This window comes from Pseudophryne corroboree, unplaced genomic scaffold, assembly GCF_028390025.1.
Source record: "Pseudophryne corroboree isolate aPseCor3 unplaced genomic scaffold, aPseCor3.hap2 scaffold_144, whole genome shotgun sequence".
NCBI classification, from domain to species: domain Eukaryota; kingdom Metazoa; phylum Chordata; class Amphibia; order Anura; family Myobatrachidae; genus Pseudophryne; species Pseudophryne corroboree.
In genome coordinates this window covers 667,646-694,925 of record NW_026968068.1, presented here as the reverse complement: position 1 = coordinate 694,925, position 27,280 = coordinate 667,646, and the positions used below count along the sequence as shown (strand labels likewise).

At 39.9% G+C, this 27,280-nt stretch overlaps 10 non-coding genes across 10 annotated transcripts; all 10 read right to left on the bottom strand.

The window, feature by feature from the left end:
- Window positions 1-11,663: 11,663 nt before the first annotated feature.
- On the bottom strand, window positions 11,664-11,827 carry LOC134997217 (U1 spliceosomal RNA). Its single transcript, XR_010199762.1, has one exon. It is a non-coding gene; the product is annotated as a U1 spliceosomal RNA (small nuclear RNA).
- Window positions 11,828-11,978: 151 nt separating this feature from the next.
- LOC134997073 (U1 spliceosomal RNA) lies at window positions 11,979-12,142 on the bottom strand. The gene has a single exon (XR_010199627.1). It is a non-coding gene; the product is annotated as a U1 spliceosomal RNA (small nuclear RNA).
- A 674-nt stretch (window positions 12,143-12,816) lies between these two features.
- Window positions 12,817-12,979, bottom strand: LOC134997343 (U1 spliceosomal RNA). The gene has a single exon (XR_010199875.1). It is a non-coding gene; the product is annotated as a U1 spliceosomal RNA (small nuclear RNA).
- Window positions 12,980-13,131: 152 nt separating this feature from the next.
- Window positions 13,132-13,295, bottom strand: LOC134997063 (U1 spliceosomal RNA). The gene has a single exon (XR_010199617.1). It is a non-coding gene; the product is annotated as a U1 spliceosomal RNA (small nuclear RNA).
- Window positions 13,296-24,286: 10,991 nt separating this feature from the next.
- LOC134997216 (U1 spliceosomal RNA) lies at window positions 24,287-24,450 on the bottom strand. The gene has a single exon (XR_010199761.1). It is a non-coding gene; the product is annotated as a U1 spliceosomal RNA (small nuclear RNA).
- Window positions 24,451-24,600: 150 nt separating this feature from the next.
- On the bottom strand, window positions 24,601-24,764 carry LOC134997103 (U1 spliceosomal RNA). The gene has a single exon (XR_010199656.1). It is a non-coding gene; the product is annotated as a U1 spliceosomal RNA (small nuclear RNA).
- Window positions 24,765-25,438: 674 nt separating this feature from the next.
- LOC134997342 (U1 spliceosomal RNA) lies at window positions 25,439-25,601 on the bottom strand. Its single transcript, XR_010199874.1, has one exon. It is a non-coding gene; the product is annotated as a U1 spliceosomal RNA (small nuclear RNA).
- A 152-nt stretch (window positions 25,602-25,753) lies between these two features.
- On the bottom strand, window positions 25,754-25,917 carry LOC134996999 (U1 spliceosomal RNA). The gene has a single exon (XR_010199555.1). It is a non-coding gene; the product is annotated as a U1 spliceosomal RNA (small nuclear RNA).
- A 674-nt stretch (window positions 25,918-26,591) lies between these two features.
- On the bottom strand, window positions 26,592-26,754 carry LOC134997341 (U1 spliceosomal RNA). The gene has a single exon (XR_010199873.1). It is a non-coding gene; the product is annotated as a U1 spliceosomal RNA (small nuclear RNA).
- A 152-nt stretch (window positions 26,755-26,906) lies between these two features.
- Window positions 26,907-27,070, bottom strand: LOC134996949 (U1 spliceosomal RNA). The gene has a single exon (XR_010199508.1). It is a non-coding gene; the product is annotated as a U1 spliceosomal RNA (small nuclear RNA).
- Window positions 27,071-27,280: the final 210 nt, after the last annotated feature.

The following is a 27,280-nucleotide window of genomic DNA, read 5'->3' as shown; positions in this document are numbered from 1 at the left end:
AAAAAAAAATGCATATAGCAGAGGATAGTTTCAATCTGCCTACCTCTGGGTTAAGGGGCCCAGCATGCTTCCATTGCAGTACTCTGCTGCACATGTAAGTGCAAGAGATCCTGAAGCACTCACTCATCATGGGAAAGTACCAATGCGTTTCTTCATTGGTTGATGGAAGAAACATCTTACAAAAACTCTCCAGATTATTGACTTTTTAAAGTTTTCTAGGAAACGTTCTAGATGAATGCTTATTAGCCTTTGTCAGTATGTACTTTTGCAAAGTGTCTCTGTGGTGCAATCGGTTAGTGTGTTTGGTTATTAACTACAGGGTTGGTTGTTCAATCCCACCCAGGGATGTTATTGACCTTGTCATCAGATTTTGGTGATCTTTAAGTAGACAAGTCAAAATTTCAAACCCCCTCTTATGGTGTAGGGTACCTGGCCTACTCTGATGTAATCAGAGTTAGATTTGATTAAGTGATTTTATCAAAAAACAGCTAGGAAGCACAATTTAGCAGTGGTTTGCAGAGAAAATGAAATATGCTGGCAGAAAAATCCAATTGAGTGATTAAACAGCTCTTCATTTTCTGGCTTTATTTTTATGCTAACTAATTTGTTCTCTAAAAAGTGTCCACAAAGCCAAGTATCGGATTAACATCTTTGTAGGGATGGTTTTTCACCTATTACTAAATTAAACTTGCTTCATTGGAAAGGCAGCAAGATGCATCCTCATTTCAATATCTACTGAAATAATACAGGTTGACACCAGGAAACATTAACGCCACTGCATCCTTGCTGCTTTCTCATGTGGAAGTCTGTTTAATGTGAAAACAAGGTGATATCTAATTAGCACACAGGTAAGGAATTAAGAAAATCTTTATTTAAGGGTAAGATGTTTCTCACAAAATCGTTGCCCCAATGCATCATTGAAATTCAAGCTGGAAAGATGATTTTAATATATCACTTGTACATTTTGTATTGCTCTTCTGGTGACAATGTAGTTTGTTTTTGTCAATTACCATTTTAATAATCGGGTAAAGAAAATTAAGTGGATTTTTGAAAGAAAACAATACTGTCAATATACTATTAAAACAAATTAAAATGGTAAAAGTTATTGTACTTTAAGTAAAAATAAAAGAGCAAAAATATCAATACCAGTTTTGGATTACTTTAATTAACAAAAAAAATGCATATAGCAGAGGATAGTTTCAATCTGCCTACCTCTGGGTTATGGACCCAGCATGCTTCCATTACAGTCCTCTGCTGCACATGTAAGTGCAAGAGATCCTGAAGCACTCACTCATCATGGGAAAGTACCAATGTGTTTCTTCATTGGTTGATGGAAGAAACATCTTACAAAAACTCTCCACATTATTGACTTTTTAAAATGTTTCTAGGAATCGTTCTAGATGAATGCTTATTAGCCTTTGTCAGTATGGACTTTTGCAAAGTGTTGCTGTGGCGCAATCAGTTACTGTGTAAGGCTATTAACCAAAAGGTTGGTGGTTCAATCCCACCCAGGGATGTAATTGACCTTGTTATCAGATTTTGGTGATCTTTATGTAGACAAGTCAAAATTTCGAAAACCCCTGTTATGGTGTAGGGTACCTGGCCTTCTCTGATGTAATCAGAGTTAGATTTGATTCAGTGATTTTATAAAAACAGCTAGGAAGCACAATTTAGCAGTGGGTTGCAGAGAAAAAGAAATATGCTGGCAAAAAAATCCAATTGAGTGATTAAATAGCTCTTCATTTTCTGGCTTTATTTTTATGCTAACAAATTTGTTCTCTGAAAAGTGTCCACAAAGCCAAGTATCTGATTAACATCTTTGTAGGGATGGTTTTTCACCTATTACTAAATTAAACTTGCTTCATTGGAAAGGCAGCAAGATGCATCCTCATTTCAATATCTACTGAAATAATACAGGTTGACACCAGGAAACATTAACGCCACTGCATCCTTGCTGCTTTCTCATGTGGAAGTCTGTTTAATGTGAAAACAAGGTGATATCTAATTAGCACACAGGTAAGGAATTAAGAAAATCTTTATTTAAGGGTGAAGATGTTTCTCACAAAATCGTTGCCCCAATGCATCATTGAAATTCAAGCTGGAAAGATGATTTTAATATATCACTTGTACATTTTGTATTGCTCTTCTGGTGACAATGTAGTTTGTTTTTGTCAATTACCATTTTAATAATAGGGTAAAGAAAATTAAGTGGATTTTTGAAAGAAAACAATACTGTCAATATACTATTAAAACAAATTAAAATGGTAAAAGTTATTGTACTTTAAGTAAAAATAAAAGAGCAAAAATATCAATCCCAGTTTTGGATTACTTTAATTAACAAAAAAAAATGCATATAGCAGAGGATAGTTTCAATCTGCCTACCTCTGGGTTAAGGGGCCCAGCATGCTTCCATTGCAGTACTCTGCTGCACATGTAAGTGCAAGAGATCCTGAAGCACTCACTCATCATGGGAAAGTACCAATGCGTTTCTTCATTGGTTGATGGAAGAAACATCTTACAAAAACTCTCCAGATTATTGACTTTTTAAAGTTTTCTAGGAAACGTTCTAGATGAATGCTTATTAGCCTTTGTCAGTATGTACTTTTGCAAAGTGTCTCTGTGGTGCAATCGGTTAGTGTGTTTGGTTATTAACTACAGGGTTGGTTGTTCAATCCCACCCAGGGATGTTATTGACCTTGTCATCAGATTTTGGTGATCTTTAAGTAGACAAGTCAAAATTTCAAACCCCCTCTTATGGTGTAGGGTACCTGGCCTACTCTGATGTAATCAGAGTTAGATTTGATTAAGTGATTTTATCAAAAAACAGCTAGGAAGCACAATTTAGCAGTGGTTTGCAGAGAAAATGAAATATGCTGGCAGAAAAATCCAATTGAGTGATTAAACAGCTCTTCATTTTCTGGCTTTATTTTTATGCTAACTAATTTGTTCTCTAAAAAGTGTCCACAAAGCCAAGTATCGGATTAACATCTTTGTAGGGATGGTTTTTCACCTATTACTAAATTAAACTTGCTTCATTGGAAAGGCAGCAAGATGCATCCTCATTTCAATATCTACTGAAATAATACAGGTTGACACCAGGAAACATTAACGCCACTGCATCCTTGCTGCTTTCTCATGTGGAAGTCTGTTTAATGTGAAAACAAGGTGATATCTAATTAGCACACAGGTAAGGAATTAAGAAAATCTTTATTTAAGGGTAAGATGTTTCTCACAAAATCGTTGCCCCAATGCATCATTGAAATTCAAGCTGGAAAGATGATTTTAATATATCACTTGTACATTTTGTATTGCTCTTCTGGTGACAATGTAGTTTGTTTTTGTCAATTACCATTTTAATAATCGGGTAAAGAAAATTAAGTGGATTTTTGAAAGAAAACAATACTGTCAATATACTATTAAAACAAATTAAAATGGTAAAAGTTATTGTACTTTAAGTAAAAATAAAAGAGCAAAAATATCAATACCAGTTTTGGATTACTTTAATTAACAAAAAAAATGCATATAGCAGAGGATAGTTTCAATCTGCCTACCTCTGGGTTATGGACCCAGCATGCTTCCATTACAGTCCTCTGCTGCACATGTAAGTGCAAGAGATCCTGAAGCACTCACTCATCATGGGAAAGTACCAATGTGTTTCTTCATTGGTTGATGGAAGAAACATCTTACAAAAACTCTCCACATTATTGACTTTTTAAAATGTTTCTAGGAATCGTTCTAGATGAATGCTTATTAGCCTTTGTCAGTATGGACTTTTGCAAAGTGTTGCTGTGGCGCAATCAGTTACTGTGTAAGGCTATTAACCAAAAGGTTGGTGGTTCAATCCCACCCAGGGATGTAATTGACCTTGTTATCAGATTTTGGTGATCTTTATGTAGACAAGTCAAAATTTCGAAAACCCCTGTTATGGTGTAGGGTACCTGGCCTTCTCTGATGTAATCAGAGTTAGATTTGATTCAGTGATTTTATAAAAACAGCTAGGAAGCACAATTTAGCAGTGGGTTGCAGAGAAAAAGAAATATGCTGGCAAAAAAATCCAATTGAGTGATTAAATAGCTCTTCATTTTCTGGCTTTATTTTTATGCTAACAAATTTGTTCTCTGAAAAGTGTCCACAAAGCCAAGTATCTGATTAACATCTTTGTAGGGATGGTTTTTCACCTATTACTAAATTAAACTTGCTTCATTGGAAAGGCAGCAAGATGCATCCTCATTTCAATATCTACTGAAATAATACAGGTTGACACCAGGAAACATTAACGCCACTGCATCCTTGCTGCTTTCTCATGTGGAAGTCTGTTTAATGTGAAAACAAGGTGATATCTAATTAGCACACAGGTAAGGAATTAAGAAAATCTTTATTTAAGGGTGAAGATGTTTCTCACAAAATCGTTGCCCCAATGCATCATTGAAATTCAAGCTGGAAAGATGATTTTAATATATCATTTGTACATTTTGTATTGCTCTTCTGGTGACAATGTAGTTTGTTTTTGTCAATTACCATTTTAATAATCGGGTAAAGAAAATTAATTGGATTTTTGAAAGAAAACAATACTGTCAATATACTATTAAAACAAATTAAAATGGTAAAAGTTATTGTACTTTAAGTAAAAATAAAAGAGCAAAAATATCAATCCCAGTTTTGGATTACTTTAATTAACAAAAAAAATGCATATAGCAGAGGATAGTTTCAATCTGCCTACCTCTGGGTTATGGACCCAGCATGCTTCCATTACAGTACTCTGCTGCACATGTAAGTGCAAGAGATCCTGAAGCACTCACTCATCATGGGAAAGTACCAATGTGTTTCTTCATTGGTTGATGGAAGAAACATCTTACAAAAACTCTCCACATTATTGACTTTTTAAAATGTTTCTAGGAATCGTTCTAGATGAATGCTTATTAGCCTTTGTCAGTATGGACTTTCGCAAAGTGTTGCTGTGGCGCAATCAGTTACTGTGTAAGACTATTAACCAAAAGGTTGGTGGTTCAATCCCACCCAGGGACGTAATTGACCTTGTTATCAGATTTTGGTGATCTTTATGTAGACAAGTCAAAATTTCAAACCCCCTCTTATGGTGTAGGGTACCTGGCCTTCTCTGATGTAATCAGAGTTAGATTTGATTCAGTGATTTTATAAAAACAGCTAGGAAGCACAATTTAGCAGTGGGTTGCAGAGAAAAAGAAATATGCTGGCAAAAAAATCCAATTGAGTGATTAAACAGCTCTTCATTTTCTGGCTTTATTTTTATGCTAACAAATTTGTTCTCTGAAAAGTGTCCACAAAGCCAAGTTTCTGATTAACACCTTTGTAGGGATGGTTTTTCACCTATTACTAAATTAAACTTGCTTCATTGGAAAGGCAGCAAGATGCATCCTCATTTGAATATCTACTGAAATAATACAGGTTGACACCAGGAAACATTAACGCCACTGCATCCTTGCTGCTTTCTCATGTGGAAGTCTGTTTAATGTGAAAACAAGGTGATATCTAATTAGCACACAGGTAAGGAATTAAGAAAATCTTTATTTAAGGGTGAAGATGTTTCTCACAAAATCGTTGCCCCAATGCATCATTGAAATTCAAGCTGGAAAGATGATTTTAATATAACACTTGTACATTTTGTATTGCTCTTCTGGTGACAATGTAGTTTGTTTTTGTCAATTACCATTTTAATAATCGGGTAAAGAAAATTAAGTGGATTTTTGAAAGAAAACAATACTGTCAATATACTATTAAAACAAATGAAAATGGTAAAAGTTATTGTACTTTAAGTAAAAATAAAAGAGCAAAAATATCAATCCCAGTTTTGGATTACTTTAATTAACAAAAAAAAACGCATATAGCAGAGGATAGTTTCAATCTGCCTACCTCTGGGCTATGGACCCAGCATGCTTCCATTACAGTACTCTGCTGCACATGTAATTGCCAGAGATCCTGAAGTACTTACTCATCATGGGAAAGTACCAATGTGTTTCTTCATTGGTTGATGGAAGAAACATCTTACAAAAACTCTCCAGATTATTGACTATTTAAAGTTTTTCTAGGAAACGTTCTAGATGAATGCTTATTAGCCTTTGTCAGTATGTACTTTTGCAAAGTGTCGCTGTGGCGCAATCAGTTAGTGTGTACGGCTATTAACCAAAAGGTTGGTGGTTCAATCCCACCCAGGGATGTAATTGACCTTGTTATCAGATTTTGGTGATCTTTAAGTAGACAAGTCAAAATTTCAAAAACCCCTGTTATGGTGTAGGGTACCTGGCCTTCTCTGATGTAATCAGAGTTAGATTTGATTCAGTGATTTTATAAAAACAGCTAGGAAGCACAATTTAGCAGTGGTTTGCAGAGAAAAAGAAATATGCTGGCAAAAAAATCCAATTGAGTGATTAAACGGCTCTTCATTTTCTGGCTTTATTTTTATGCTAACAAATTTGTTCTCTGAAAAGTGTCCACAAAGCCAAGTATCTGATTAACATCTTTGTAGGGATGGTTTTTCACCTATTACTAAATTAAACTTGCTTCATTGGAAAGGCAGCAAGATGCATCCTCATTTCAATATCTACTGAAATAATACAGGTTGACACCAGGAAACATTAACGCCACTGCATCCTTGCTGCTTTCTCATGTGGAAGTCTGTTTAATGTGAAAACAAGGTGATATCTAATTAGCACACAGGTAAGGAATTAAGAAAATCTTTATTTAAGGGTAAGATGTTTCTCACAAAATCGTTGCCCCAATGCATCATTGAAATTCAAGCTGGAAAGATGATTTTAATATATCACTTGTACATTTTGTATTGCTCTTCTGGTGACAATGTAGTTTGTTTTTGTCAATTACCATTTTAATAATCGGGTAAAGAAAATTAAGTGGATTTTTGAAAGAAAACAATACTGTCAATATACTATTAAAACAAATTAAAATGGTAAAAGTTATTGTACTTTAAGTAAAAATAAAAGAGCAAAAATATCAATACCAGTTTTGGATTACTTTAATTAACAAAAAAAAAATGCATATAGCAGAGGATAGTTTCAATCTGCCTACCTCTGGGTTATGGACCCAGCATGCTTCCATTACAGTCCTCTGCTGCACATGTAAGTGCAAGAGATCCTGAAGCACTCACTCATCATGGGAAAGTACCAATGTGTTTCTTCATTGGTTGATGGAAGAAACATCTTACAAAAACTCTCCACATTATTGACTTTTTAAAATGTTTCTAGGAATCGTTCTAGATGAATGCTTATTAGCCTTTGTCAGTATGGACTTTTGCAAAGTGTTGCTGTGGCGCAATCAGTTACTGTGTAAGGCTATTAACCAAAAGGTTGGTGGTTCAATCCCACCCAGGGATGTAATTGACCTTGTTATCCGATTTTGGTGATCTTTATGTAGACAAGTCAAAATTTCGAAAACCCCTGTTATGGTGTAGGGTACCTGGCCTTCTCTGATGTAATCAGAGTTAGATTTGATTCAGTGATTTTATAAAAACAGCTAGGAAGCACAATTTAGCAGTGGGTTGCAGAGAAAAAGAAATATGCTGGCAAAAAAATCCAATTGAGTGATTAAATAGCTCTTCATTTTCTGGCTTTATTTTTATGCTAACAAATTTGTTCTCTGAAAAGTGTCCACAAAGCCAAGTATCTGATTAACATCTTTGTAGGGATGGTTTTTCACCTATTACTAAATTAAACTTGCTTCATTGGAAAGGCAGCAAGATGCATCCTCATTTCAATATCTACTGAAATAATACAGGTTGACACCAGGAAACATTAACGCCACTGCATCCTTGCTGCTTTCTCATGTGGAAGTCTGTTTAATGTGAAAACAAGGTGATATCTAATTAGCACACAGGTAAGGAATTAAGAAAATCTTTATTTAAGGGTGAAGATGTTTCTCACAAAATCGTTGCCCCAATGCATCATTGAAATTCAAGCTGGAAAGATGATTTTAATATATCATTTGTACATTTTGTATTGCTCTTCTGGTGACAATGTAGTTTGCTTTTGTCAATTACCATTTTAATAATCGGGTAAAGAAAATTAATTGGATTTTTGAAAGAAAACAATACTGTCAATATACTATTAAAACAAATTAAAATGGTAAAAGTTATTGTACTTTAAGTAAAAATAAAAGAGCAAAAATATCAATCCCAGTTTTGGATTACTTTAATTAACAAAGAAAAATGCATATAGCAGAGGATAGTTTCAATCTGCCTACCTCTGGGTTATGGACCCAGCATGCTTCCATTACAGTACTCTGCTGCACATGTAAGTGCAAGAGATCCTGAAGCACTCACTCATCATGGGAAAGTACCAATGTGTTTCTTCATTGGTTGATGGAAGAAACATCTTACAAAAACTCTCCACATTATTGACTTTTTAAAATGTTTCTAGGAATCGTTCTAGATGAATGCTTATTAGCCTTTGTCAGTAAGGACTTTTGCAAAGTGTTGCTGTGGCGCAATCAGTTACTGTGTAAGGCTATTAACCAAAAGGTTGGTGGTTCAATCCCACCCAGGGACGTAATTGACCTTGTTATCAGATTTTGGTGATCTTTATGTAGACAAGTCAAAATTTCAAACCCCCTCTTATGGTGTAGGGTACCTGGCCTTCTCTGATGTAATCAGAGTTAGATTTGATTCAGTGATTTTATAAAAACAGCTAGGAAGCACAATTTAGCAGTGGGTTGCAGAGAAAAAGAAATATGCTGGCAAAAAAATCCAATTGAGTGATTAAACAGCTCTTCATTTTCTGGCTTTATTTTTATGCTAACAAATTTGTTCTCTGAAAAGTGTCCACAAAGCCAAGTTTCTGATTAACACCTTTGTAGGGATGGTTTTTCACCTATTACTAAATTAAACTTGCTTCATTGGAAAGGCAGCAAGATGCATCCTCATTTGAATATCTACTGAAATAATACAGGTTGACACCAGGAAACATTAACGCCACTGCATCCTTGCTGCTTTCTCATGTGGAAGTCTGTTTAATGTGAAAACAAGGTGATATCTAATTAGCACACAGGTAAGGAATTAAGAAAATCTTTATTTAAGGGTGAAGATGTTTCTCACAAAATCGTTGCCCCAATGCATCATTGAAATTCAAGCTGGAAAGATGATTTTAATATATCACTTGTACATTTTGTATTGCTCTTCTGGTGACAATGTAGTTTGTTTTTGTCAATTACCATTTTAATAATCGGGTAAAGAAAATTAAGTGGATTTTTGAAAGAAAACAATACTGTCAATATACTATTAAAACAAATGAAAATGGTAAAAGTTATTGTACTTTAAGTAAAAATAAAAGAGCAAAAATATCAATCCCAGTTTTGGATTACTTTAATTAACAAAAAAAAAACGCATATAGCAGAGGATAGTTTCAATCTGCCTACCTCTGGGCTATGGACCCAGCATGCTTCCATTACAGTACTCTGCTGCACATGTAATTGCAAGAGATCCTGAAGTACTCACTCATCATGGGAAAGTACCAATGTGTTTCTTCATTGGTTGATGGAAGAAACATCTTACAAAAACTCTCCAGATTATTGACTATTTAAAGTTTTTCTAGGAAACGTTCTAGATGAATGCTTATTAGCCTTTGTCAGTATGTACTTTTGCAAAGTGTCGCTGTGGCGCAATCAGTTAGTGTGTACGGCTATTAACCAAAAGGTTGGTGGTTCATTCCCACCCAGGGATGTAATTGACCTTGTTATCAGATTTTGGTGATCTTTAAGTAGACAAGTCAAAATTTCAAAAACACCTGTTATGGTGTAGGGTACCTGGCCTTCTCTGATGTAATCAGAGTTAGATTTGATTCAGTGATTTTATAAAAACAGCTAGGAAGCACAATTTAGCAGTGGTTTGCAGAGAAAAAGAAATATGCTGGCAAAAAAATCCAATTGAGTGATTAAACAGCTCTTCATTTTCTGGCTTTATTTTTATGCTAACAAATTTGTTCTCTGAAAAGTGTCCACAAAGCCAAGTATCTGATTAACATCTTTGTAGGGATGGTTTTTCACCTATTACTAAATTAAACTTGCTTCATTGGAAAGGCAGCAAGATGCATCCTCATTTCAATATCTACTGAAATAATACAGGTTGACACCAGGAAACATTAACGCCACTGCATCCTTGCTGCTTTCTCATGTGGAAGTCTGTTTAATGTGAAAACAAGGTGATATCTAATTAGCACACAGGTAAGGAATTAAGAAAATCTTTATTTAAGGGTGAAGATGTTTCTCACAAAATCATTGCCCCAATGCATCATTGAAATTCAAGCTGGAAAGATGATTTTAATATATCACTTGTACATTTTGTATTGCTCTTCTGGTGACAATGTAGTTTGTTTTTGTCAATTACCATTTTAATAATAGGGTAAAGAAAATTAAGTGGATTTTTGAAAGAAAACAATACTGTCAATATACTATTAAAACAAATTAAAATGGTAAAAGTTATTGTACTTTAAGTAAAAATAAAAGAGCAAAAATATCAATCCCAGTTTTGGATTACTTTAATTAACAAAAAAAAAATGCATATAGCAGAGGATAGTTTCAATCTGCCTACCTCTGGGTTAAGGGGCCCAGCATGCTTCCATTGCAGTACTCTGCTGCACATGTAAGTGCAAGAGATCCTGAAGCACTCACTCATCATGGGAAAGTACCAATGCGTTTCTTCATTGGTTGATGGAAGAAACATCTTACAAAAACTCTCCAGATTATTGACTTTTTAAAGTTTTCTAGGAAACGTTCTAGATGAATGCTTATTAGCCTTTGTCAGTATGTACTTTCACAAAGTGTCGCTGTAGCGCAATCAGTTAGTGTGTACGGCTATTAACCAAAAAGTTGGTGGTTCAATCCCACCCAGGGACGTAATTGACCTTGTGATCAGATTTTGGTGATATTTAAGTAGACAAGTCAAAATTTCAAACCCTCTCTTATGGTGTAGGGTACCTGGCCTACTCTGATGTAATCAGTTAGATTTGATTAAGTGATTTTATGAAAAAAACAGCTAGGAAGCACAATTTAGCAGTGGGTTGCAGAGAAAAAGAAATATGCTGGCAGAAAAATCCAATTGAGTGATTAAACAGCTCTTCATTTTCTGGCTTTATTTTTATGCTAACAAATTTGTTCTCTGAAAAGAGTCCACAAAGCCAAGTATCTGATTAACACCTTTGTAGGGATGGTTTTTCACCTATTACTAAATTAAACTTGCTTCATTGGAAAGGCAGCAAGTGATGTCATCCAAGCAGTGGGTCAAAGTTGGCTTCATCCCTCGTCTGCTTATGAAAAGAGAAAAGGGATATGCAGGGCATGGCGGCCTTTTGCGACGCTTGGATGACCCCTAGTTCGCATTAAACACCTCCACCCTCCTTCGGTGTGGGGCTCATGTTGGCCATGCCCCAGCCCCTAAAGCATTCAAGCTGATTTCTTGCAGCAGCTGGGTACTGTAACAGCTCCAGAGCTGCTCTGTAAGGCAAGTAAAAGGGTGTGGGCCCTGCAGCACTACCTGTAGTTTGCATTGTGCATTGGAAGGCACAAAGTAAGCAGACGGGAGGAGAAGTCAGGATAGTGCACAAGGTTATAGAAGGGATGGGCTCAAGAAAAGAGAAGTGGAAACAGACAGCATACTAGGCTGGAGAGAGACCTGAGACAAAGAGATCTGAATTATACGAGAGCCGTCCAGGGGAAACACAAATTATGCAGTCAAGTTTCCCACATTTGGGGAAATCGCAAGGGGCAGCACACCCAGAGTGCAATGGGTGAGCCTTGCCCTGGGAGAAGCACCTTCATGATCATAGTATCTCACCTGGCAGGTTAGTAGGAGTTGGGCTAGAGCTGGGGAGGGTCGCTGCTCGGGCACTACCTTTCAAGTGAAGGAGATCCAACTGAGGCAGCACAAGGGAACTCTCAAAAGAAGAACAAGGCTAGAGGAAGATCTGAGACAAAGAAATCTGACTTTTACCAGAGCTGACCAGAGGAAAGCACAAACACAGTCCACCACTACCACAAATAATGCAGTCGAGTTTCCCACATTTGGGGAAATCACAGGGGTCAGCATACCCAGAATGCAATGAATGAACCTCACCCTGGGAGAACAATCTTCATGACAATAGTATCTCCTATGCAAAATAAGTATGATTTGGGATAGGGCTGGGGAGGGCCGTTGCTCAGGCACATCTCTGTCAAGTAAAGGAGATTCAACTGAGGCAGCACAAGGGAACTCTCATCTGGGGACAACAACTGCAGGGAGAACACATATTTTCAGATGAACATGGGGTGGCAGAAGGCTGCCTAATACTGAAGCACCCCCAAACAACAAACCAAATGCAACAACTAGTGCAAGCATTCCTGGGGGATGGCCTGCAGCAGATGGATTTGAATATGGTGATGTCATCCAAGCAGTGGGTCAAAGTTGGCTTCAACCCTCGTCTGCATATGAAAAGAGAAAAGGAGCGTGCAGGGCATGGAGGCCTTTTGTGGTGCTTGGATGACCCCTAGTTCGCATTAAGCACCCCCACCCTCCTTCGGTGTGGGGCTCATGTTGGCCATTCCCCAGCCCCTGAAGCATTCAAGCTGATTTCTTGCAGCAGCTGGGCACTGTAACAGCTCCAGAGCTGCTCTGTAAAGCAAGTAAAAGGGTGTGGGCCCTGCAGCACTACCCGTAGTTTGCATTGTGCATTGGGAGGCACAAAGTAAGCAGACGGGAGGAGAAGTCAGGATAGTGCACAAGGGTATAGAAGGGAGGGGCTCAAGAAAAAAGAAGTGGAACCAGACAGCAAACTAGGCTGGAGAGAGACCTGAGACAAAGAGATCTGAATTACATGAGAGCCGACCAGGGAAAACTCAAATTATGCAGTCAAGTTTCCCACATTTGGGGAAATCGCAGGGGCAGCACACCCAGAGTGCAATGGGTGAGCCTTGCCCTGGGAGAAGCAACTTCATGATCATAGTATCTCACCTGGCAGGTAAGTAGGAGTTGGGCTAGAGCTGGGGAGGGTCGCTGCTCGGGCACCCCCCTGTCAAGTGAAGGAGATCCAACTGAGGCAGCACAAGGGAACTCTCGAAAGAAGACAAAGGCTAGAGGAAGATCTGAGACAAAGAAATCTGACTTTTACCAGAGCTGACCAGAGGAAAGCACAAACACAGTCCCCCACTACCACAAATAATGCAGTCGAGTTTCCCACATTTGGGGAAATCACAGGGGTCAGCATACGCAGAATGCAATGAATGAACCTAACCCTGGGAGAACAATCTTCATGACCATGGTATCTCCTATGCAAAATAAGTATGATTTGGGATAGGGCTGGGGAGGGCCGTTGCTCAGGCACATCTCTGTCAAGTAAGTTGCATTTGATTTGTTGTTTGGGGGTGCTTCAGTATTAGGCAGCCTTCTGCCCTACCATGTTCATCTGAAAATATGTGTTCTCCCTGCAGTTGTTGTCCCCAGATGAGAGTTCCCTTGTGCTGCCTCAGTTGAATCTCCTTTTGGAGAAGACCTCAATAAGATTGTAGCTGATCTGGCTACTGCTAAAACAGCTTGCCTACCTAGTATGACTCCTACCACGCAGAAGGCTAAAAGTACTTTTCTTGGCCCTTTCATCCTCCAGGTAAAGCGTACCCAAGGTCAGGCATACCCAAAGCAAGCTCATGTTTCCAGACCTGCCAAGCCCAGACTGAAGCAATCCTGGGCTGCCCATCAGCCTGCTTCCAAAACGGACAAGCCTGCCGCATGACGGTGCAGGCCTCCCTCTGGGGGATCCCAGGGTGGGGGGCCCGACTTCTAGGTTTGGCAAAGAAAGGTATAATTCTAAGCTAGAGAATTCTGTTTGGAGCTCACCTTGTACTTTGTGAAGAAATAATCAGCATTGTGGCTGAGCAGATACATGTAGTGTGTGGCTGCAAACTGCATGGATCTGCTGCGTTGTAATGCTGATTCTTTTTTTTTGCAAAGTACCAATAGCTTCATATAATGTTCACAATTTTTATGCAGGATCAAATAGCTCAATAGGTAGGGTGTTTGATTAGAATTCAACAGGTTATAGGTTTGAATCCTGGGTATGGTAGTTTGAGATGTGTTATTTAATAAAGTATGTTGTTCTGACTGCTGGCATCCTATCACCTGGGATATCATACTAAATAAATGGAGTTGATAAAAAATTTTTTTTTTTTTTTAACTAGGGACAATTTCCAGATACTTCTCTTTATAACTGAGATTGCCCCCTGGAACTTCACATCAGTTGACAACTATGCATGAGTGGGCAGTGCTTGCCCTGGATCTGTCCACCCATTTATGTGCCGCCATAAAATAAAGCATGACTAACAGTTATCCTGGGCGTACACTACACAATTATCTGTCAGGCTATCTATCCAGTCTGGATGGATGGAATGAAAATCTGGTAATGTATAGGAGCAAATGTCAATTAACCATTTGCTCCCAAACACTAGAAAAGTGGTCAAAAATGGTCATTACACAAATTGGTTAAACCCAAAATTTAACCAATTTGTTTAGGGGACCATTTTTGTCCATTTTTTAGTGTTTGAGAGTAAATCGTTGATGGTCATTTGCTCACATAGATAACCGGATTTCTATTCCAACCAGCCAGTGTTGGAGAGATGGTCTGCCAGATTACATAATGCATACCAGAGCCATAACTAGACTTTTTGGTGCCCTGTGACAGAGAATTATATGCCCTCCCCCCCATTTTTGCAATATGGACAAAAGGCGCATGCCTTGTGGGGAAGGGGCATAACAAGATTGGTCTCAGAGAAAGCACATGAGATATGAAGATATATCTAGTATACTTGACACTCAATGGTTTGTGGTATTGCAGGGGTGCCCTCCTTAAATGCATATACAGTCACACATGGCATGTTTGTGTAAATGGCATATCAGCAGTCAGCACTAACTGGTGACATGCCATTTGTACAAGTAAGCCATGTGTGACTAATATATAAACATACTTTATTAAATAACACCTCAAACTATCATACCCAGGATTCAAACCTATAACCTGTTAAATTCTAATCAAACACCCTACCCATTGAGCTACTTGATCCTGCATCTATTCTAACCTCCAAAAACAGATTCAGTTGCATTTTCCAGCGTGTTTTGTTTGCGCCTTTGCAAATGTCTTACATCGACAAACTTATTTAGTACTATTTTGCAAATAGGGTTACATTGTCGCAACATTGTGTTCCCTAATTGCTTGATTTTTTAAATGCAAAAATTGATAAAGACACCTGATAATTGCTCTGTGGAGTCTTCTTTTGTGTCTACTTCTTATCTACATTTAATTCCCTACCTATAATCAAGGCATTTTTAAATGCTGGGTGCTGCCAGGACGTGAGGCCTACCTAGTCTTTAGATCTGAATTTGAATGTACTTGTGAACTAACTTAATTTCCTACTTCTAAACTCATTCCTAAATTCACTACTTACATTAATCCTGTAGTTGGGCATTTTGAGCCTTCAATTGTGGGCATTGTTTTGTGTCCAGACCAGCAGCTGGTGGTGTGCATTTGCTGGAAAGGCATCGAAGACCTCCGATATGCTGCATCTCCTGATGTGTGTCTGCCTCAAGTGGCTGTCAGCAAATGCATGCTAGACACCCCATTCCAAGCTGATTGTGACATCACGGAACATGCATCATAGAACAGGCATGCTAAAACATGGGTCTTCAACCTGCGACCCTCCAGCTGCTGTGGAACTACATATCCCAGCATGCCCTGCCTCAGTTTTAGCATACCTTAATAGCAAAACTGTGGCAGGGCATGCTGGGATGTGTAGTTTCACAGCAGCTGGAGGGCCACAGGATGAAGACCCATGTGCTAGAACCAAACCGCAGGTACATTGAATGCTAGCAAGCTGAATGTTTAAATCCTTTTTGTTCCGCAGCATTCCAATGCGGAAGATTCCATGGAACCAGAGATTATTCCATTGAGAAGGACATGCTGCCTGGATGACTGCACTGTGCAAATTAAATCACGGAGCCAGTTGGCTTGTGGGTGGCTCTGGTGACTGGGTGGTTGGGTGGGCGGTGTGTCGGAGGTGGAGCACATGCAAATGAATGTGTATCATCCAGCTAGTGAGAGAGAAAACTCATGCAGGAGTGTGCCTGCTTGTCAGTGAGTTATGCACCTTGCCAGACGTCAAATCTACATGGAGCAACTGGAGGGGACAAGAGCAGGTTTGGAAAATATACACAGAAGAGCATATATGCTGGCGCATTCTCCATGATTGTGTCAGCTTATGTTTTGGTGCACTGCACTTTCCTCCACTAAGTTTTAGCCATTTTGTTTAAACGCAAGTGTAGTTGCTTCTCGCTCTTTTGGCTGTGATATTGTATTGTGGTTGAAGAGTCTGCTGGAGGGATTGTTTTCTTCATTGGCGAGAGACTGAAGATATTCCAGGATGGAAGGCTTGGGAACACTATCCGTTTTTCAGTTGTGGAAGAGTTGAAAGACCGGATTGGACTACATTCTATAGTAAAGGGTATCTTTGTATTTATTAATCCTCCCTTTATATGTGTCTGTCTTTCAATAAAGCTTTGGGCGTGTGATTCCGTCACCCTCTTACACTCCACACCCATAGCCTTATTAACTATTGTATTGTTTAAATGTATAGTGCAGTTCATGATTTATAGTGTAGGCTGACCTGTGCTGTAGTTCTTGAACTGTACTATACCGACAGCATTTGTATTGTGTTTTGGCTGTGCTGCAACACAGTACTTATGTGTGTAATGTTTATGTATGTTTTTTTGCTTCTTTATGTCAATAAAGACTGCTTTTTCAATCCAATATCTGAAAACAATCAATGTTTATCTTTGATGGCAATAGAAGTGGTATGATATTTGCTGCTTTTGAAAGGCAATATCTGATATGTCCCCTATCTGGGAACCATATATTAAATGGCTTTTCAGAAAAGGGAGATGGGAGAAGAGCTTTCAGTACTTGTAGGACCGATGCACATTTCCTATTCTAGCCTCCAAAAACAGATTCAGTTGCATTTTCCAGCGTGTTTTGGATGCGCCTTTGCAAATGTCTTACATCGACAAACTTATTTAGTACTATTTTGCAAATAGGGTTACATTGTTGCAACATTGTGTTCCCTAATTGCTTGATTTTTTAAATGCAACAATTGATAAAAACACCTGATAACTGCTCTGCGGAGTCTTATTTTGTGTCTACTTCTTATCTACATTTAATTCCGTACCTCTAATCAAGGCATTTTTAAATGCTGGCGGCTGCCAGGACGTGAGGCCTACCTAGACTTTAGATCTGAATTTGAATGTACTTGTGAACTAACTTAATTTCCTACTTCTAAATTCATTCCTAAATTCACTACTTACATGAATCCTGTAGTTGGGCATTTTGGGACTTCGATTGTGGGCATTGTTTTGTGTCCAGACCAGCAGCAGGTGGTGTGCATTTGCTGGAAAGGCATCAAAGACCTCCGATATGCTGCATCTCCTGATGTGTGTCTCCCTCAAGTGGCTGTCAGCAAATGCCTGCTAGACACCTCATTCCAAGCTGATTGTGACATCACGGAACATGCATCATAGAACAGGCATGCTAAAACATGGGTCTTCAACCTGCGACCCTCCAGCTGCTGTGGAACTACACATCCCAGCATGCCCTGCCTCAGTTTTAGCATACCTTATAGCAAAACTGTGGCAGGGCGTGCTGGGATGTGTAGTTTCACAGCAGCTGGAGGGCCACAGGATGAAGACCCATGTGCTAGAGCCAAGCCGCAGGTACATTGAATGCTAGCAAGCTGAATATTTAAATCCTTTTTGTTCCGCAGCATTCCAATGCGGAAGATTCCATGGAACCAGAGATCCTTCCATTGAGAAGGACATGCTGCCTGGATGACTACACTGTGCAAATTAAATCACGGAGCCAGTTGGTTTGTGGGTGGCTCTGGTGACTGGGTGGTTGGGTGGGTGGTGTGTCGGAGGTGGAGCACATGCAAATGATTGTGTATCATCCAGCTAGTGAGAGTGAAAACTCATGCAGGAGTGTGCCTGCTTGTCAGTGGGTTATGCACCTTGCCAGACGTTAAATCTACATAGAGCAGCTGGAGGGGACAAGAGCATGTTTGCAAAATATAGATAGAAGAGCATATATGCTGGCGCATTCTCCATGATTGTGTCAGCTTATGTTTTGGTGCACTGCACTTTCCTCCACTAAGTTTTAGCCATTTTTGTTAAGCTCAAGTGTAGTTGCTTCTCGGCCTTTTGGCTGTGATCTTGTATTGTGGTTGAAGGGTCTGCTGGAGGGAGGGATTGCTTTCTTCATTGGCGAAAGACCAAAGATATTCCAGGATGGAAGGCTTGGGAACACTATCTGTTTTTCAGTTGTGGAAGAGCACAGAGGTCGGATTGGACTACATTCTATAGTAAAGGATGTCTTTCTATTTATTAAACCTCCCCTTATATGTGTCAGTCTTTCAATAAAGCTTCGGGCTTGTGATTCCCTCACCCTCTTACACTCCACACCCATAGCCTTATTAACTGTTGTATTATTGTACAGTTTAAATGTATAGTGCAGTTCATGATTTATAGTGTAGGCTGGCCTGTGCTGTAGTTCTTGAACTGTACTATACCATCAGCATTTCTATTGTGTTTTGGCTGTGCCGCAACGCGGTACTTATGTGTGTAATGTTTATGTATGTTTTTTTGCTTCTTTATGTGCATCGGTCCTACAAGTAATGAAAGCTCTTCTCCCATCTCCCTTTTCTGAAAAGCCATTTAATATATGGTTCCCAGATAGGGGACATATCAGATATTGCCTTTCAAAAGCATCAAATATCATACCACTTTTATTGCCATCAAAGATAAACATTGATTGTTTTCAGATATTGGCTTGAAAAAGCAGTCTTTATTGACATAAAAAAAAACATACATAAACATTGCACACATAAATACAGTGTTGCAGCACAGCCAAAACACAATACAAATGCTGACGGTATAGTACAGTTCAAGAACTACAGCACAGGCCAGTCTACACTATAAATCATGAACTGCACTATACATTTAAAGTATACAATAATACAACAGTTAATAAGGCTATGGGTGTGGAGTGTAAGAGGGTGAGGGATTCACAAAACCGAAGCTTTATTGTAACACAGACACATATAAGGGGAGGGTCAATAAATAGAAAGATATCCTTTACTATAGAATGTAGTCCAATCCGACCTCTGTGCTCTTCCACAACTGAAAAACAGATAGTGTTCCCAAGCCTTCCATCCTGGAATATCTTTGGTCTTTCGCCAATGAAGAAAACAATCCCTCCCTCCAGCAGACCCTTCAACCACGATACAAGATCACAGCCAAAAGGCCGAGAAGCAACTACACTTGAGCTTAACAAAAATGGCTAAAACTTAGTGGAGGAAAGTGCAGTGCACCAAAACATAAGCTGACACAATCATGGAGAATGCGCCAGCATATATGCTCTTCTATCTATATTTTGCAAACCTGCTCTTGTCCCCTCCAGCTGCTCTATGTAGATTTAACGTCTGGCAAGGTGCATAACCCACTGACAAGCAGGAACACTCCTGCATGAGTTTTCTCTCTCACTAGCTGGATGATACACAATCATTTGCATGCGCTCCACTTCCGACACACCACCCACCCAACCACCCAGTCACCAGAGCCACCCACAAGCCAACTGGCTCCGTGATTTAATTTGCACAGTGTAGTCATCCAGGCAGCATGTCCTTCTCAATGGAAGGATCTCTGGTTCCATGGAATCTTCCGCATTGGAATGCTGCGGAACAAAAAGGATTTAAATATTCAGCTTGCTAGCATTCAATGTACCTGCGGCTTGGCTCTAGCACATGGGTCTTCATCCTGTGGCCCTCCAGCTGCTGTGAAACTACACATCCCAGCATGCCCTGCCACAGTTTTGCTATTAAGGTATGCTAAAACTGAGGCAGGGCATGCTGGGATGTGTAGTTCCACAGCAGCTGGAGGGTCGCAGGTTGAAGACCCATGTTTTAGCATGCCTGTTCTATGATGCATGTTCCATGATGTCACAATCAGCTTGGAATGGGGTGTCTAGCAGGCATTTGCTGACAGCCACTTGAGGGAGACACACATCAGGAGATGCAGCATATCGGAGGTCTTCGATGCCTTTCCAGCAAATGCACACCACCTGCTGCTGGTCTGGACACAAAACAATGCCCACAATCGAAGTCCCAAAATGCCCAACTACAGGATTCATGTAAGTAGTGAATTTAGGAATGAATTTAGAAGTAGGAAATTAAGTTAGTTCACAAGTACATTCAAATTCAGATCTAAAGACTAAACACAAAACACAAAATAAGACTCCACAGAGCAATTATCAGGTGTCTTTATCAATTGTTGCATTTAAAAAATCAAGCAATTAGGGAGCACAATGTTGCGACAATGTAACCCTATTTGCAAAATAGTACTAAATAAGTTTGTCGATGTAAGACATTTGCAAAGGCGCAAACAAAACACGCTGGAAAATGCAACTGAATCTGTTTTTGGAGGTTAGAAAAGATGCAGGATCAAGTAGCTCCATGGGTAGGGTGTTTGATTAGAATTCAACAGGTTATAGGTTTGAATCCTGGGTATGATAGTTTGAGGTGTTATTTAATAAAGCATGTTTATATATTAGTCACACATGGCTTACTTGTACAAATGGCATGTCACCAGTTAGTGCTGACTGCTGATATGCCATTTGCACTAAAACAAATTAAAATGGTAAAAGTTATTGTACTTTAAGTAAAAATAAAAGCTAAAATATCAATCCCAGTTTTGGATTACTTTAATGAACAAAAAAAAATGCATATAGCAAAGGATAGTTTCAATCTGCCTACCTCTGGGTTATGGACCCAGCATGCTTCCATTACAGTACTCTGCTGCACATGTAAGTGCAAGAGATCCTGAAGCACTCACTCATCATGGGAAAGTACCAATGTGTTTCTTCATTGGTTGATGGAAGAAACATCTTACAAAAACTCTCCACATTATTGACTTTTTAAAATGTTTCTAGGAATCGTTCTAGATGAATGCTTATTAGCCTTTGTCAGTATGGACTTTTACAAAGTGTTGCTGTGGCGCAATCAGTTACTGTGTAAGGCTATTAACCAAAAGGTTGGTGGTTCAATCCCACCCAGGGACGTAATTGACCTTGTTATCAGATTTTGGTGATCTTTATGTAGACAAGTGAAAATTTCAAACCCCCTCTTATGGTGTAGGGTACCTGGCCTTCTCTGATGTAATCAGAGTTAGATTTGATTCAGTGATTTTATAAAAACAGCTAGGAAGCACAATTTAGCAGTGGGTTGCAGAGAAAAAGAAATATGCTGGCAAAAAAATCCAATTGAGTGATTAAACAGCTTTTCATTTTCTGGCTTTATTTTTATGCTAACAAATTTGTTCTCTGAAAAGTGTCCACAAAGCCAAGTTTCTGATTAACACATTTGTAGGGATGGTTTTTAACCTATTACTAAATTAAACTTGCTTCATTGGAAAGGCAGCAAGATGCATCCTCATTTCAATATCTACTGAAATAATACAGGTTGACACCAGGAAACATTAACGCCACTGCATCCTTTGTGCTTTCTCATGTGGAAGTCTGTTTAATGTGAAAACAAGGTGATATCTAATTAGCACACAGGTAAGGAATTAAGAAAATCTTTATTTAAGGGTGAAGATGTTTCTCACAAAATCGTTGCCCCAATGCATCATTGAAATTCAAGCTGGAAAGATGATTTTAATATATCACTTGTACATTTTGTATTGCTCTTCTGGTGACAATGTAGTTTGTTTTTGTCAATTACCATTTTAATAATCGGGTAAAGAAAATTAAGTGGATTTTTGAAAGAAAACAATACTGTCAATATACTATTAAAACAAATGAAAATGGTAAAAGTTATTGTACTTTAAGTAAAAATAAAAGAGCAAAAATATCAATCCCAGTTTTGGATTACTTTAATTAACAAAAAAAAAACGCATATAGCAGAGGATAGTTTCAATCTGCCTACCTCTGGGCTATGGACCCAGCATGCTTCCATTACAGTACTCTGCTGCACATGTAATTGCAAGAGATCCTGAAGCACTCACTCATCATGGGAAAGTACCAATGTGTTTCTTCATTGGTTGATGGAAGAAACATCTTACAAAAACTCTCCAGATTATTGACTATTTAAAGTTTTTCTAGGAAACGTTCTAGATGAATGCTTATTAGCCTTTGTCAGTATGTACTTTTGCAAAGTGTCGCTGTGGCGCAATCAGTTAGTGTGTACAGCTATTAACCAAAAGGTTGGTGGTTCAATCCCACCCAGGGATGTAATTGACCTTGTTATCAGATTTTGGTGATCTTTAAGTAGACAAGTCAAAATTTCAAAAACCCCTGTTATGGTGTAGGGTACCTGGCCTTCTCTGATGTAATCAGAGTTAGATTTGATTCAGTGATTTTATAAAAACAGCTAGGAAGCACAATTTAGCAGTGGTTTGCAGAGAAAAAGAAATATGCTGGCAAAAAAATCAAATTGAGTGATTAAACAGCTCTTCATTTTCTGGCTTTATTTTTATGCTAACAAATTTGTTCTCTGAAAAGTGTCCACAAAGCCAAGTATCTGATTAACATCTTTGTAGGGATGGTTTTTCACCTATTACTAAATTAAACTTGCTTCATTGGAAAGGCAGCAAGATGCATCCTCATTTCAATATCTACTGAAATAATACAGGTTGACACCAGGAAACATTAACGCCACTGCATCCTTGCTGCTTTCTCATGTGGAAGTCTGTTTAATGTGAAAACAAGGTGATATCTAATTAGCACACAGGTAAGGAATTAAGAAAATCTTTATTTAAGGGTGAAGATGTTTCTCACAAAATCGTTGCCCCAATGCATCATTGAAATTCAAGCTGGAAAGATGATTTTAATATATCACTTGTACATTTTGTATTGCTCTTCTGGTGACAATGTAGTTTGTTTTTGTCAATTACCATTTTAATAATAGGGTAAAGAAAATTAAGTGGATTTTTGAAAGAAAACAATACTGTCAATATACTATTAAAACAAATTAAAATGGTAAAAGTTATTGTACTTTAAGTAAAAATAAAAGAGCAAAAATATCAATCCCAGTTTTGGATTACTTTAATTAACAAAAAAAAAAATGCATATAGCAGAGGATAGTTTCAATCTGCCTACCTCTGGGTTAAGGGGCCCAGCATGCTTCCATTGCAGTACTCTGCTGCACATGTAAGTGCAAGAGATCCTGAAGCACTCACTCATCATGGGAAAGTACCAATGCGTTTCTTCATTGGTTGATGGAAGAAACATTTTACAAAAACTCTCCAGATTATTGACTTTTTAAAGTTTTCTAGGAAACGTTCTAGATGAATGCTTATTAACCTTTGTCAGTATGTACTTTTGCAAAGTGTCTCGGTGGTGCAATCGGTTAGTGTGTTTGGTTATTAACCAAAGGGTTGGTGGTTCAATCCCACCCAGGGATGTTATTGACCTTGTCATCAGATTTTGGTGATCTTTAAGTAGACAAGTCAAAATTTCAAACCCCCTCTTATGGTGTAGGGTACCTGGCCTTCTCTGATGTAATCAGAGTTAGATTTGATTAAGTGATTTTATAAAAGAACAGCTAGGAAGCACAACTTAGCAGTGGGTTGCAGAGAAAAAGAAATACGCTTGCAGAAAAATCCAATTGAGTGATTAAACAGCTCTTCATTTTCTGGCTTTATTTTTATGCTAACTAATTTGTTCTCTGAAAAGTGTCCACAAAGCCAAGTATCTGATTAACACCTTTGTAGGGATGGTTTTTCACCTATTACTAAATTAAACTTGCTTCATTGGAAAGGCAGCAAGTGATGTCATCCAAGCAGTGGGTCAAAGTTGGCTTCAACCCTCGTCTGCTTATGAAAAGAGAAAAGGGATATGCAGGGCATGGCGGCCTTTTGCGACGCTTGGATGACCCCTAGTTCGCATTAAACACCCCCACCCTCCTTCGGTGTGGGGCTCATGTTGGCCATGCCCCAGCCCCTGAAGCATTCAAGCTGATTTCTTGCAGCAGCTGGGTACTGTAACAGCTCCAGAGCTGCTCTGTAAGGCAAGTAAAAGGGTGTGGGCCCTGCAGCACTACCTGTAGTTTGCATTGTGCATTGGAAGGCACAAAGTAAGCAGACGGGAGGAGAAGTCAGGATAGTGCACAAGGTTATAGAAGGGAGGGGCTCAAGAAAAGAGAAGTGGAAACAGACAGCATACTAGGCTGGAGAGAGACCTGAGACAAAGAGATCTGAATTATACGAGAGCCGTCCAGGGGAAACACAAATTATGCAGTCAAGTTTCCCACATTTGGGGAAATCGCAAGGGGCAGCACACCCAGAGTGCAATGGGTGAGCCTTGCCCTGGGAGAAGCACCTTCATGATCATAGTATCTCACCTGGCAGGTTAGTAGGAGTTGGGCTAGAGCTGGGGAGGGTCGCTGCTCGGGCACTACCTTTCAAGTGAAGGAGATCCAACTGAGGCAGCACAAGGGAACTCTCAAAAGAAGAACAAGGCTAGAGGAAGATCTGAGACAAAGAAATCTGACTTTACCAGAGCTGACCAGAGGAAAGCACAAACACAGTCCACCACTACCACAAATAATGCAGTCGAGTTTCCCACATTTGGGGAAATCACAGGGGTCAGCATACACAGAATGCAATGAATGAACCTCACCCTGGGAAAACAATCTTCATGACAATAGTATCTCCTATGCAAAATAAGTATGATTTGGGATAGGGCTGGGGAGGGCCGCTGCTCAGGCACATCTCTGTCAAGTAAAGGAGATTCAACTGAGGCAGCACAAGGGAACTCTCATCTGGGGACAACAACTGCAGGGAGAACACATATTTTCAGATGAACATGGGGTGGCAGAAGGCTGCCTAATACTGAAGCACCCCCAAACAACAAACCAAATGCAACAACTAGTGCAAGCATTCCTGGGGGATGGCCTGCAGCAGATGGATTTGAATATGGTGATGTCATCCAAGCAGTGGGTCAAAGTTGGCTTCAACCCTTGTCTGCATATGAAAAGAGAAAAGGAGCGTGCAGGGCATGGAGGCCTTTTGTGGTGCTTGGATGACCCCTAGTTCGCATTAAGCACCCCCACCCTCCTTCGGTGTGGGGCTCATGTTGGCCATTCCCCAGCCCCTGAAGCATTCAAGCTGATTTCTTGCAGCAGCTGGGCACTGTAACAGCTCCAGAGCTGCTCTGTAAAGCAAGTAAAAGGGTGTGGGCCCTGCAGCACTACCCGTAGTTTGCATTGTGCATTGGGAGGCACAAAGTAAGCAGACGGGAGGAGAAGTCAGGATAGTGCACAAGGGTATAGAAGGGAGGGGCTCAAGAAAAAAGAAGTGGAACCAGACAGCAAACTAGGCTGGAGAGAGACCTGAGACAAAGAGATCTGAATTACATGAGAGCCGACCAGGGAAAACTCAAATTATGCAGTCAAGTTTCCCACATTTGGGGAAATCGCAGGGGCAGCACACCCAGAGTGCAATGGGTGAGCCTTGCCCTGGGAGAAGCAACTTCATGATCATAGTATCTCACCTGGCAGGTAAGTAGGAGTTGGGCTAGAGCTGGGGAGGGTCGCTGCTCGGGCACCCCCCTGTCAAGTGAAGGAGATCCAACTGAGGCAGCACAAGGGAACTCTCGAAAGAAGAACAAGGCTAGAGGAAGATCTGAGACAAAGAAATCTGAATTTTACCAGAGCTGACCAGAGGAAAGCACAAATACAGTCCCCCACTACCACAAATAATGCAGTCGAGTTTCCCACATTTGGGGAAATCACAGGGGTCAGCATACCCAGAATGCAATGAATGAACCTCACCCTGGGAAAACAATCTTCATGACAATAGTATCTCCTATGCAAAATAAGTATGATTTGGGATAGGGCTGGGGAGGGCCGCTGCTCAGGCACATCTCTGTCAAGTAAAGGAGATTCAACTGAGGCAGCACAAGGGAACTCTCATCTGGGGACAACAACTGCAGGGAGAACACATATTTTCAGATGAACATGGGGTGGCAGAAGGCTGCCTAATACTGAAGCACCCCCAAACAACAAACCAAATGCAACAACTAGTGCAAGCATTCCTGGGGGATGGCCTGCAGCAGATGGATTTGAATATGGTGATGTCATCCAAGCAGTGGGTCAAAGTTGGCTTCAACCCTTGTCTGCATATGAAAAGAGAAAAGGAGCGTGCAGGGCATGGAGGCCTTTTGTGGTGCTTGGATGACCCCTAGTTCGCATTAAGCACCCCCACCCTCCTTCGGTGTGGGGCTCATGTTGGCCATTCCCCAGCCCCTGAAGCATTCAAGCTGATTTCTTGCAGCAGCTGGGCACTGTAACAGCTCCAGAGCTGCTCTGTAAAGCAAGTAAAAGGGTGTGGGCCCTGCAGCACTACCCGTAGTTTGCATTGTGCATTGGGAGGCACAAAGTAAGCAGACGGGAGGAGAAGTCAGGATAGTGCACAAGGGTATAGAAGGGAGGGGCTCAAGAAAAAAGAAGTGGAACCAGACAGCAAACTAGGCTGGAGAGAGACCTGAGACAAAGAGATCTGAATTACATGAGAGCCGACCAGGGAAAACTCAAATTATGCAGTCAAGTTTCCCACATTTGGGGAAATCGCAGGGGCAGCACACCCAGAGTGCAATGGGTGAGCCTTGCCCTGGGAGAAGCAACTTCATGATCATAGTATCTCACCTGGCAGGTAAGTAGGAGTTGGGCTAGAGCTGGGGAGGGTCGCTGCTCGGGCACCCCCCTGTCAAGTGAAGGAGATCCAACTGAGGCAGCACAAGGGAACTCTCGAAAGAAGAACAAGGCTAGAGGAAGATCTGAGACAAAGAAATCTGAATTTTACCAGAGCTGACCAGAGGAAAGCACAAATACAGTCCCCCACTACCACAAATAATGCAGTCGAGTTTCCCACATTTGGGGAAATCACAGGGGTCAGCATACCCAGAATGCAATGAATGAACCTAACCCTGGGAGAACAATCTTCATGACCATGGTATCTCCTATGCAAAATAAGTATGATTTGGGATAGGGCTGGGGAGGGCCGTTGCTCAGGCACATCTCTGTCAAGTAAGTTGCATTTGATTTGTTGTTTGGGGGTGCTTCAGTATTAGGCAGCCTTCTGCCCTACCATGTTCATCTGAAAATATGTGTTCTCCCTGCAGTTGTTGTCCCCAGATGAGAGTTCCCTTGTGCTGCCTCAGTTGAATCTCCTTTTGGAGAAGACCTC